The sequence below is a fragment of the Mandrillus leucophaeus genome, unplaced genomic scaffold, assembly GCF_000951045.1.
Source record: "Mandrillus leucophaeus isolate KB7577 unplaced genomic scaffold, Mleu.le_1.0 Scaffold1147, whole genome shotgun sequence".
Classification (NCBI taxonomy): Eukaryota; Metazoa; Chordata; class Mammalia; order Primates; family Cercopithecidae; genus Mandrillus; species Mandrillus leucophaeus.
This window is the reverse complement of record NW_012099732.1, coordinates 247,464-260,232: the sequence shown is the minus strand read 5'-3', so window position 1 is coordinate 260,232 and position 12,769 is coordinate 247,464. Positions and strand designations below refer to the sequence as shown.

Below are 12,769 nucleotides of genomic sequence, written 5' to 3'. Positions count from 1 at the left end.
CACAGGCACTGCTGCAGCAGCTTCTCCACCTGCCTTCAGCTTCCCTTCTTGCCAGCTTTATTCTGCTCTCTTTGCTCTAGCCAGTGTGAACTGTTAAAAACATGGCTCGGCTAGGAACAGTGGCTCACACCTGTAATCCCAGCACTTTGGGAGGCCACGGCGGGCGGATCATTTGAGGCCAGAATTTCAAGACCAGCCTGATCAACATGGTGAAACCCCATCTCTGCTAAAAATACGAAAATCAGCCAGGTGTGGTGGCGGGCACCTGTAATCCCAGCTACTCCAGAGGCGGAGGCAGGAGAATCGCTTGAACCTGGGAGGTGGAGGTTGCAGTGAGCCAAGATCATACAACTGCACTCTAGCCTCGGTCACAGAGTGAGACTCCATCTCAAAAAACAAAAACCACAGCTCATTCCCTAGATTAAAATTCCCTAAAGGATGCTCTGTGATTGGGTGTCAGCCTGGGGTGTCAGCCTATCTTTCCTATTATCATCTTTTACACTTTCTCCTTTGCTTTCTATGTTCTAAGGACTAAGTCTTTTGTCTGTTCCTTGAACATGCGTAACTCATTCCTGCTTCAAAGCTTTTGCAAATTCTTTTCTCCTGCCTGGAAGAGTCTTCCCTAAGATCATCACTCAAATAGTTTTCATCTTTCAGTCTCAGCTCAAATGTTTCCTCCTCATAGACCTTTCAGAGCAACCCTATCTATATAGCACTCAACTGCTGAGTCACTCTAGCCTTACAGGTGGATTTATTTTCTAACAATTAGTACTATCTTAAATGATATATACTTGTTTATATGCTCATTATCTGTCTCCTGCCACTGTCTCTGAGTTCAGGGACATTGTTTTGTTGACTGTTGCATTCTCAGCACCCAGACTGATACCTGGCACTGAGTAAAGGATCAATAATTATTTGTTAAATGACTAAATGGAAGTCCTAATTCTAAATGATTCATCCCAAGTGCTATACAAAGTGAGCTATAGTAGACTGACTTAGGACGTATGAAGTAAAAGGGAGCTTCAGATGAATTCCACTGTTCTAGTCCATAGACATGGCCTAGCTGAGGACATCTGGCACTGAATCTGAAGTGATTCTTTTAAGTAACAGCTTTCCTGGGCAGAGTAAATCTAAGAGAAAGAGCCAACATCAGTAATAGACATTATTGAAGGTGATAAGCCTTTCAAGGATTGTAAGGGGCTCAACCACTGGCCATGCTGCAGGTTGGAAGTTGAACAAGACGAAAAGGGACACAGAGTTGAGAGGATCCCACCAGGCAGAGTCCTGGGAACACGAGAGGCAGCCATATCTCCTTTCTCTATCTAAGATTACCTCTAAGTATCCAAGACATTGTTAAAAGACAAGTATATTTGCAGTTTATAGTGAGATTATAGTGCTGGTAAGACCAGGGACACTGGACATTTCTAAATCCTGCCTGGACCTTCTCATGACATCACTGAATGATGAATAAACACAGGACAATAGGTCTGGGAAGCAAAGCACCACTCATTATTGGCTGGGCCAGTGCTTTGAACAACAGTATAGAGCTTTCTGGCAAGGTGTAGCACTGAGTTTAGGCTCAAGGCCTAATCACCAGATGATACAAGCATACCCCACTATGCAAGAGGAAGAGACAGCACCTGTCTGACCTGAAGGGCTGAACCATATGGAATTGAGAAGCAGGAAGGACAGACAACAAAAGTTGGCCAGGCAAGTCTGTCTGGGTCCTTTTGTTGGTCTGGTCTTATGAAGCAAAGAAATAAGAGATGCAAAACCATGGACATGATTTTCTGAACTACATGAGGTACAGAAAGTGCAAAACATAGTTGCTGGCCTGAAGGAGTGTGGAATAGAGTCAGTGAGGAAGATTTTTATGCAGAATAGACAACTTTGAATAATACAGAAGACATCACTCAATGTAAACCCCTTGCAGTTAATGGTGTTGGTTTTCTTTTAGTGTCACTAGCTATAATCACTTAATATTAAGAGCTCATATTCTTTTCCCAAGGCCTGGATCATTAGAGAGACAAGGTTTTCTCATGACCCAGCCCTGCCAAGGTTCCTTGCCACAGAGGGCAGGGCTGTGGCCAGGATCCAGGTGAGTGGGTTATCCCATTACAGTGCTAGAGTGGGCCACGTTAGGACAAGGAGTCTTCACGACTCTAGGCTCAAGGAAAATCATATGAAACTTGGAACCCAGAATTGCCTGTTTGTTTTGACAATGGGCCCTGTGCCCTTCTCTACTCTTAATTTATGACAGTTGCATAGGCATTATGGAAGTAGCAGATGTGGGAAGGACTGTTTAAACATTGACTTTCCTTCTGATACTAATCAAGTTAGCTTTGGACACAGAAAGTGGTATGACCATGAATTATTCCTTTGCAAATTGTGAGTCCTTTTTCCATGGATTTATCATATAATACGTGCACATGTGCACGCATGCGTGCACACACACACACACACACAACTTTGTTTTCTTTATTCCCTTACTTCTTATTCTGAAGCTGTCATTTTGGTACCCTTTTCCTCTGCTTACTTTGACTTCCTTTATAATCTGTCTATCTAAGTCCTGACTTCACGCCTTTCCCTCAAACAACTCACCGAAGCCTCTAGTCTGAGTATTCTTAAATCATACTCTGTTATTTTTAAAGTATAGTTTTAGCTCTTTCATGTGTGCCATGTTTCTAAGAATTTATCGGCATATTTACATCAGGATCTACCAGATTTTAACAAAATAATCTTAACTCTTTTGCTAGTTTCATTTATGAGACTTTCATTGCACTATGAACTTCAACTCTAGAAACAGTGGTGACATGGCTTTGATAATTCTGGAGCCTTTTTAACAGTCTCAAGTGAGCGGGATAATTTGAAAGCAAGCTGACCTCCCAAGCAGAGTACCTGGGCAGCCATCTGGCTGTAAGTAAGGCTGTGGTCTGTTCTCTTTTCAGTGTAGGCGGAGGGCCATCCCGCTTCAGAGCCCTTACTTCACACACAGGATGTTCCAATGTGGATGATGCAATTCTTATCACAAACAATCTACAAAGGATTGAGATATATTTAAAATCATTTCCTGGAGTTTGTGGTGATATGCACTCTTTTCGTTTGTCTAATCTGAAGGCCTGTTGCAAGAACAATCTGAGCTCATTATGTGACTCAAAAACCAGAGAGAACTGCAATCACTTGTGTGAAGAGGACTGACTGGGAATTAGGGTATTCCCAGTTGTAGAAATGTCTCATTCTAGCAAGGACTAGTGTATTCTTTTTTCTTAAAGAGAGAGGAGAAATAGAACATGTGTCATAGCAAAAAAAAGAAAGGAAAAAAAATCCACCTATATATGAGCTTATAGTTTTAACTTTTTAATTGAGAAAAATTTTAATAAAGCTCTATGTGTGTTATAAATATACCATTGTCATCCATAGATGTGCCTATAAGAGAACTTTAAATTTAAAAAATAAAGAAAAAATGTTTAATTCTATAACAGACATCAAAGATTATGTCACTTGATACTTCGGTAATAACAACACCTGGTATTTATTGAGTACTCTTTCCTTGCCAAACATGTAATACCCATAATTACTCTAGGAGCTTTGCAAAATTATTGCCCCTTTTACAAATGAGAGGAGTGTGACTCAGAAAGGTTAAGTAATTAACCTAAGATTACAGAGCTGATGATTAATAACAATAGGGGAAGCTAATGCAAAATGAGATAAAACGTTCCAAATGTACATATTTTTGTAAGTATCCAAGAAGGAGAGTGACAGGATGTAACTGGCATTTATAAATAATATTTAAATTTTATTTTAACATAAACTTTATGAAGCAAGAGAAACTTTCAGAATATTGAATGGAAAATTCTGTTACAGAATTTATAGCATCATTGGCTTTACCATCAAGTGTTTCCTGGGCAAAGATGATAGTTACCATTCATCTTTTCATCCTCTCATAGACAGGAATTTCTTATATAAATATACTCAGGAGCCAGAGCACAAAGGTTTTCCCTCAGCTTCCCCACCACCCCCTGGGTGACTTTGGGAAAGTCATACAACTTCTCTGGAGCAGAAAGTATGCCCTCCCTATCAAACTCGAATGTTATGAGCACCTTGTGTGAGAATAAAAGTAAAGCACTTCAGGGCCCGGCTTGGTGGCTCATGTCTGTAATCCCAACACTTTGGGAGGCCAAGGCGGGTGGATCACTTTAGGTCAGGAGTTTGAGATCAGCCTGGCCAACATGGTGAAACCCTGTCTCTACCAAAACTATAAAAAATTAGCTTAGCATGGTGGCAGGCACCTGCAATTCCAGCTCCTTGGGAGGCTGAGGCAGGAGAATCACTTGAACCTGGGAGGCCGAGCTGAGATCACATCACTTCAGTCTAGCCTGGGCGACAGAGGGAGACTCCATCTCAAAAACAAAACTGAGTCCTCCCTACCTCTTCCTATCCCTTCAACCAATTATCATCTGGCATGGATTAGCTTCCATGCATATTGATTAGCTTCTGTCCATTTCTTCTTCTTCTTGGCCAAGAATGCTATTCCAATCCTCTTTCCAAAACAATCATGTCTTTGTCTTTTATGATGTAGCCTTTTAAATATTAGCCAATTATCATCCTTTATATCTGTTTCAAAGATAAAAGTCTCTTGCCTTAGGTTGTCCTGGCAGTGCCATTTAACATGCCAGCTTCATTTATTCACAGAGTTTGCTTTTATCTTAGTTGATTTAATTAAATTTATTTATTTATTTATTTGAGACAGAGTCTCAGTCTGTCACCCAGGCTGGAATGCAGTGGCTCAATTTTGGCTCACTGCAACCTCTGCCTCCCAGGTTCAAGTGATTCTCATGTCTTGGCCTCCTGAATAGCTGGAATCACAGGCCACCATACTCGGCTAATTTTTTTTTTTTTTTTTTTTTTTTTTTACATAGAGTCTCACACTGTCACCCAGGCTGGAATGCAGTAGGGCGATCTCGGCTCACTGCAAGCTCCTCCTCCTGGGTTCATGCCATTCTCCTCCCTCAGCCTCCTGAGGCTGCAGGGACTACAGGTGCCCGCCACCATGCCTGGCTAATTTTTTGTGATTTTAGTAGACGCGGCGTTTCACCGTGTTGGCCAGGCTGGTCTCAAACTCCTGGCCTCAAGTGATCCCATCTCAGCCTCCCAAAGTGCTGGGATTACAGGCATGAGCCACTGAGCCTGGCTCTACTTTTATTTTAAATTTATAACATATACATTCCTTTTCTTCTTCCATTCAATTTTATTTTTTACTCATAACTTAATCCAGTGTTTGATTCTGTAAAGACATTAGAAATCCAACTGTAATATATTCTTACACTTCTATTTTAACTTTAAATACTTATTGTTAAAATTTTTATAAATAGTTATTATGCTATTGCTGTACAATTAAGCCATCCTCACCACTATTAATACAGGTATCCAAAGTGGCATGTCTCATATCAATAATGACAACCCCCCACCGAGAGGCAGAGGTTGCAGTGAGCCGAGATCATGTCACTGCACTCCAGCCGGGGTGACAGAGTGAGACTCCATCTCAAAAACAAACAAACAAACAAACAAAATTATGGTAGGAAGGACACTTTAAATATCCCTTGATTTACTTCTTCATTCCTTCACTCTGGATACAAGTTTGTGTGTGCACCTACAAACACATGAATACATACATACCTATTGTTTGTGACTCTCACGTGGGACAGATATGTTGCTCCAGAATGTCTGGGGTGCTTTAATGATCTGTAAAAGTCCTCCATGCCTCACCAACAAGTCTTATAATTTTAAGCTTTCCTTTGTGATAATGTGTGAATATCTGTTTCCGGAATAAAGTTCATTTACAAAGGTGATTAGAACTTACACACACACCTTCCTAGTATCTGGTTGTCAAAGACATTTACATCCATCTATCTCCATCTAAAGAAGGATCTGGGGAATGCTAAGTGGCATAAGTGGAAACTATTTATTAACTTGCTATGCTCCATATGATGGGAAAGCAAACAGTGCTTCTCTAGAAGAGTTCTAAGGGAACTTAATATGGTAAAAAGAACCAGCGATTTTGAACAAAGGGCAGGAGTGCAGATATATAGGTGTTGCTTTTGCTTAGACCCTTAAAGTCTATTTCTTTAAATGAAAACATAAATAGTTATACACTTGACTCACAGAGTGTTTATAAGGATCAAAGGAGATAATGCACATAAAAAATGCTTTATGAGCTATAAAGCAGTTTACAAATGTTGCTATTCTAGTTTTTGTCATCGATGAAACAACCATCTGCCAAAGCACCTAGTTGCCCATGGGCTTTGATTTGCAAAATGTGGTAGTCTTAAAATTATCCCCCGCTTTCCCTCCAATAGCCAATAGCCACAGGGCTTTACGGTTAATATTTTAGCTTTTGATTTTAACTTCTAGAAAACTACTTGTTGGATGACAAGAAGTAATATACTCAGTTTTTATTGATTGTATTTCTTCTAGTGCCGAAGCTAATTTCTGGAGTTTTTATGAGACAGAACAGTTAGCTTAAAATGTTTTAGCAATAGTGAAGTTGGTGGACTCTTTATCATGAAACTGAAAGACGTTGAAGGTCTAGCCATCCCGCTAATTGAGGAAACAATGTGGAAGCCTAGAAGCCTGAGGCAAAATAATGAGGCCTAAATATTAAAATTGCCTTTCAATATATGCCAAAGAATTTAACTATTAAATTTATAATAGCAGTATTTCTAAATAAGACCTGAAAAATGAAATGACTGTCTTTACCTGTCTTCCTTCTTCCCAGAGACGGGCAGCCTTCATGGGTGAATTCTTTCCATCACAAACTCATTTTGCGTTTACCGGCAGAAAGCAGGTTATCATTTAGAGCTCACCAAGCACCTTGTGTTGTCCATGGCCTGGAACTAAACAATATAAGAAACAACATTTATATACTATAGACTTTGAAAATTTTTACGTCCATGTAGATATCATGTAGCTACAATAAGTTTCTAATCCAAAGTAAAATATCTCCTTGGATGACTTACAGACCTCTCAAACTTAAAATATCTCACAGTGAACTCTTGAGCTCCCCCTATCGCAAAATCTTGCTCTACTGACAGCATCCCCTTTAATCTGATGGTAGTGACAAGTTTTTTTCAGTTTCTCAGCCAAACATCTTTAGGCTGTCTTTGACTGTTATTCATTCATTCATTCATTGAAAGACCAACTCCTCAAGAAGTCCTGCGGCCCCTACCATCATCCTGTATCTAAAACAAGACCACCTCTTACCACTTTCCCTTCTGCCAGCCCTGTATGAGCACTCCATCATCTGTTGCCTGAATGATTGCAGTTGCCTTCTAAGTACTTTACCTGACTCAGCTGTGCTTCAATACTATCATTCCCAACAGTGTGGCCTTCGAAATTCTCTAAAATATGTCAGATCACATCATGCTGTACTCAAAACCCTCCAATGGCATTCTCATTTCCCTCAGTTGGAAAGCTGAGGCCTTCTATTAATCATTACATACAAGTCACTCCATGATCTATCATTACCAGTAGGACTACCACCTCCTTCCGCTACCCCCTCACTCATTCTTTTCCAGCCACAGGGTTTTTGCATTTGCTGTTCCTGCAGCCTGGACTATTCTGCCACTATAGTCTTAAAGTTTGCTCTTTAACCTCCTTGAAGTTTTTACTTAAAATTACCTTCTGAGTGAGGCCGTCCCTGACCATTCCAATAAAGATTATACTGCTCTCCACCCCACATTCCTAACTCCAGCCTGCTTATTTTACTCCCAAAGCACTGATCACTACCACTATATGTTTTACTTACTTACTACATTTATTGTCTATTTTCTCCCACTAGAACGTAAGCTCCTCAGGCTAGAAACTGTTTTACTAATTTATTCACTAGTATATCCTCAGTACCTAGAATGAGGTCTGGTACATAATAGGCCTGGTCACCATGTATAGACTCACAGATTGTATACTGCACAAGGCCTGGACACACCATATGAGGAATGGTGCCCACTGGAGTTGTGTATCATTTCAGTCCCTAAGAGCGCAATAAACGTTTGTTATAAAATTGAATAAAACAAAATGTTTTGCCCTACTATCTTAAGTACACCTCTGTCAGTAATCTCTGGCAAAAATCTCGAGTATTGAAGAAAACACTTGGAGAATTTACAGACTCACAGACCAAAGGAAGATATTTATAACAGCCCCTAGATTGTGGGTTTAAAACTGTCCTACCTACACCACCATAAATACTGCTTGCTAACTAAACAAAGTATTTTGAATTCCACTGGAGGTAGGCAAATTGGCTGTGTTTTGAAAGTCTACATAATCACTACTTTCCCACAAGATAATTGAACAGTAAGTGTTATTTAAAGTAGTCTTGGAATAATTCCCAGTTTCACCGAAGGAAAAGAAAAGTTTATATCTTGGGATTTTGTTTTGTTTTGAGAATCAGCACACACGCCTGTTCATGCAACTCTTTTGTCTGGTTGGGATTAAATTAAATCCATTACTTCAAAGAGGTTTTGCCATACTTCAGCAGGTATACTTACCAACATATCCTATTTCCCACCTTGGTAACAGTCTCTCGTGGTGTGTCTCTTCCTGCATGTAAGATTTTGTAGAGAAATATAACAGCCTCCCTCATCTTCCTGTCTGATTAAGTTAAGAATGTCACAATTTTCTTGGAATAGCCATTGGTGATGTCATTGCCTCTTCTTATGAGGGTGAGTTGTCAGGAACTAGGATTTCACTGAGGCCTTAGGGTATGAATGAGGAGGAGAGTCTGCTGGAAATGTTCCTAGTAAAGAAGGTAAGCAAAGGTTAGTGACTTCTCTGTAGTCACCAACATGACCTGTAGCCTACTTACTAATGTGGTTCACAATATTTAAGAAATGAGTCATATATGATGAAGAAACCCTTGTTCTTCAAGAGTTACCAAAATGGCCTGTTTTTCCACTATTTTCTATTGCCTTGTGTTAAGAGTTTAAGATAGCATAATACGGTCAGAGATGTATTTGCATGTATCTTTCGGGGAATTTCAAGTGCTTTCACATCTTTCTTGTTAAGTGGCACGCAACTGCACAGATGCTTACTTTTCTCTTCTTTCTGATTAACTTAGAAGAGCTGCAGTTTTCACAGAGGTGGTTGTGATGTTATAACCCCCCCTGAGCTGCAAGGTTATCAAATCCTGAATTCTTAGATAAGGTAGTAGGAGGTGATAGGGAGAGTATCCAGGGAGTGCTTAGTTGATAGAAAAAAAACAAATAGTCTGCTCAGGGAGAAAACAGCGAGTAGTTGCAGCTTTGCGACCGGAGGCTCTGATGAACAAAGCAGTTAAATTTTAGATCAGACACACTCCTCTTTTGTTTCTCAGCAAGCCTCTCTTGGACTGTGGTGAGGATGATTGGAAATGTGCATAGTAGAATCACCTGAATTTGGCATTACCATTTGGTATTGTCTGAACATACCCTGTTCCTACCTGCCATTGAGTTTGCAGTTGGTGTTGTCTGAACACACCTTGTTCCAACCTGCCATTGAGAACAGTGTAGCCTAGGCCCCACAGTATGGATGTGCCCTCACAGGACAGCTGTGCTTGGTGTCCAGTCTACAGCCCCTTCATATATCACACAGCCACACACCCCTTCACATAAGTGTGGCCTGACTCCCTGTGTCTGGTTTCTAATCCATGCTAGTTCTAGAACCCACCTCATCTGCTAAGATCATTTTCCCAATCTGGGCCCTCTGCCAGGCCTTCCTGCAGCTAAGAGGAAGGACACTAGCCTAAACGTTAAGAACCTGGACTTCCGCACTTGGTTTTCACTAGCCATGGGAACGTGAGCAAGTCACTCATCCATCTGTGTCTCAGTGTCTCAGTGATTCCATCTGTAAAATGGAAATAGAGTAAAATGGAGATGAGATCATCCCCAGTGACTGGGCGCAGTGGCTCACACCTGTAATCCCAGTGCTTTGGGAGGCTGAGGAGGGTGGATCACTTGAAGTCAGGAGTTCCAGATTAGCCTGGCCAACATGATGAAATGCGATCTCTATTTAAAAAGTGCAAAAGATAGCTGGGCGTAGTGGTACATGTCTGTAATACCAGCTATGGAGGTTGAGGCAGGAGAATCGCTCTGAACCCAGGAAGTGGAGGTTGCAGTGGGCCAAGATCACACCACTGCACTCCAGCCTGAGTGACACAGGAAGACACCATCTCAAAAAAGAAAAAGATAATCTCAGGCTTCTTCTGCAGATGAAATTAGATAATCACATAGTACCAGATGTTGAAAAATTTACTATAATTAATAGGAATTAATTAATGAATGCCAAGGGGCAGAGCCACACTTCTTATGATAGTTTCTTGCTATAAGGTGCTATTTTGTTCTCTACATTTACTCTAGAGTAAGCTTTTGTTTGAGAGAAAAAATGCCAGTTTGGTGCATAGAAGATATGCAGAGGCTGAGTCAGGAACGGATGATGCAATAACACAATAGTACCAGAATGTATGATGCTTTTCTCTCAACTTGGTTGATTTTTTTTTTTTTTTAACTTTTACTTGAACCAAACAAGCAAAAATACATGCTCCCCAGAAGAACAGAAGTAAGGATTTTCTTTGAGAGGCTGAGGTGGGAGGATCACCTGAGGTTAGGAGTTCAAGACCAACCTGGCAAACACGGCAAAATCCCCTACTAAAAATACAAAAATTAGCCAGGTTTGGTGATGTGGGCCTGTAGTCTTAGCTACTTGGGAGGCCGAGGCAGGAGAATCGCTTGAACCTGAGAGGCGGAGCTTGCAGTGAACCGAGATGCTGCCACTGTACTCCAGCCTAGGCAACAGAGCGAGACTCCATCTCAAAAAAAAAAAAAAAAAAAAAAAAAAAAAAAAAAGGAAAGATTTTCTGCTTAACTTCCTAACTTTTCCTTAACCAGGAAACTCTTTTTAAAATAATGGCATAGAATCATCCATTCATTTGCTTGTTCATTTGTTTTTGTTTTTGTTTTTTTTTAACTCATTTGTTCAATGAGTGGTTATTCATTGCTACAGGCACAGATTTCCTAGCCCTTATGTACCTTTCCTCTCTAGTAGGGGATTTAGTCAGTGGGAAGGCAGCTAGGGGGCAATATGACTTTTTATTTTTCAATTGGGATGCGGAAAGGTCAGAGGCTATGAAGGTACTTAGGGTTACCCAGAGTTAAAAGAGCCAGAGGACTTCCCAGAAGAAATGGTGTCAGACAGGAGATCTAACTAATGAGTAAACATTGCCAGGCAGAAAACAGCACATATGAAGACTTAGGAGCAACAGAGACTCTGACTTGAAGGAGGAGCTAAATTCGATATGACTGAAATGTGGTTTTAGGAAGACACATAGAAAAAGACAGGGTTAGAGAAGAAAGTTAGAGTCAGATTCTTTCGTTTTTACACTTTATGTCCAGCATGCAAAATCAGAGTTAATGCTGTGCAGTACTACTACGAAATGAAGACCTGTGCAGATGGAGAAAATCAAGGCTCTGGAAGACAGTTTTCTCAGTACAGGCTCTATAAGATTCCTAATTTCTTCTGCACTATCATGAATTTGAAAGACATCAGATATGCTCAAACACGTGTTCCAATTCTGCACTGGTTCCCTCCCTTCATTAAAGTGACTATTGGGACTTAATAATATCCAACATTCAAATTTCTATCTTTTTCAAAAGCCTTAACCCATCTGCCTGGTATTATTGTAAACCTAACTATGGTAATATTTTAAAAGGTAAATTATGCTAAATTATTAGCTCATAAGAAGAAAAAATCGTTCAACTCTAACATTAAGGCTAACTGAATTAAAGTATCTTAGAATGCTCTATATTAGTTTGAGAATAATTTTATAAGATGTACGAGGAGATAACTTATTACTGAACTATTAACTTTCAAAATAATCTGTATTTTCTTTTTTCCTTGATTGTTCATGCTATTCTGTCTGCTAACACTTCAGGTTAAAACCTTCATCCTTTGGTGTCCATTTTTGTAGCCTTGGACCATTTTAATGTTTCTTCTACTGGTAAACTAGATCATATATTCCAGGTCATTTGAATTTTTATTTTACTTGTCACATATATCTAGTTTTACTAGATTTAGAAGACAGCAGTCTGCTTTAATTCTTTTGTATCTACTGTACCTCAACATGGGGCATATGTTGTTTAATGATAATTATAAAATATATATACAGAAGGCTCAAGAAAGAATTTTAGTTTCTTTGATATTTTAATCCTTCCCAATATTGACATGAAAAAAAAAATGGAAGCAAATATGCTTCCATGTTAATTGAATGCTGCTGAGTAACCTGCTGCAGTTTCTAAAGATCAAACTGATACCTGGGTTCTTTCTGTGCCATCTTCTGTGGTTCCAAGTGTCAGGTTAGTTCTTCTTCAGGAAAACCCATAGTCTTTAGGTGAAGTTCTGAAGGAAGTGAAACTAACCAAAGGAAGGATGTAAACACCAATCTCATCCTGTACTCTAGACATATGCACGTTGTTACACATAAAGATAGCTCGTACCATATTTGTTCTAGATTTTTGCTAAGTATCCCCTTATAAAGACAGTTAGCATAAAGCCACTTAGATAAGGTATCTGCTCTCTAAATGAGTCAACATATGAAAATGCTCAGGGCATAGAAAGCACTGAGCAAAGGCTAGTTGTTGTTCTTGATTTTAATTTTGTTTCATTCTTTAGAGCTGTGCTGAACAATATGTAGCCATGAGTCACATGTGACTACTGAGCACTTGAGATGTTACTTTTCCATATTGAG

The 12,769-nt window shown here is 39.8% G+C and overlaps 1 protein-coding gene across 1 annotated transcript in view; it reads left to right on the top strand.

The window, feature by feature from the left end:
* ITGA2 (integrin, alpha 2 (CD49B, alpha 2 subunit of VLA-2 receptor)) overlaps positions 1-12,769 on the top strand; it is a 104,263-nt gene that overhangs the window by 41,681 nt on the left and 49,813 nt on the right. The gene's annotated exons all lie outside the window — the stretch shown is intronic.